Source organism: Etheostoma spectabile, chromosome 4 (genome assembly GCF_008692095.1).
Source record: "Etheostoma spectabile isolate EspeVRDwgs_2016 chromosome 4, UIUC_Espe_1.0, whole genome shotgun sequence".
Classification (NCBI taxonomy): Eukaryota; Metazoa; Chordata; class Actinopteri; order Perciformes; family Percidae; genus Etheostoma; species Etheostoma spectabile.
The window spans coordinates 36,615,772-36,616,532 of NC_045736.1; positions in this window are offsets into that span (position 1 = coordinate 36,615,772).

The window sequence follows — 761 nt, forward strand, 5'->3', positions numbered from 1 at the left end:
ATATATATATATACTTGTCTTGTTCTGCCTGGCTCAGCAGGATCAGGAAATACACAGCACAATATCCGTTTTGAGCACCCATCACCAAGACGACAGCTCAGAGCTGATCAGCAATGCTAACAGAGTCCTGTCCACACGTGGAGCTCTGTGTCGGCTTGATGCAGAGCCAGCACACTGAGTGGTTGCTTAGGACCCCGAGGACAACAGGGGCCTTCTGCTCATTTTATGTTGATATTTATGTTGAAGTATTGAAGGTACAGTCGTGGATTTTATTACCATGCCCTTTAGTGCCCAGTGATTTGGGGGCACTAGAATTATATTTCAATATATGATTACAGTTGGCTAAATATCTGGATTTGTGAAACAAACATATGTCTTATAGAATATTGTTTTACTTTTTAAGTACATTTTGCTGAAAATACCTATGCACCCTCAAATCCAGGACTTTTACTTATAATGGAGTATTTTTGTTGAGTACTTCTTCCATCACTGCACCATAGGTTCCACGAAAGGCTGGGCCCGTCCCTGCTTGTTGCTGGAGTCCCACAGTGACTTTAGGGCTAAAGGCGTCCCATCAGGACCAGAGGCTCCGGATGCTTCATGTCCCCCAGTCACCAGAACACAGAAGAGGGTCCAGTTTGTTCTGCGGTCACATCAGTGTGAGACGGCCGGCAGTGAAAGCCGACTGAAGGCCCCCCAGACCACTTCCTCATTGAGCTCTTTAAGAGGACATGGGAAACATGGCGGAAGTCTGGGGGAGG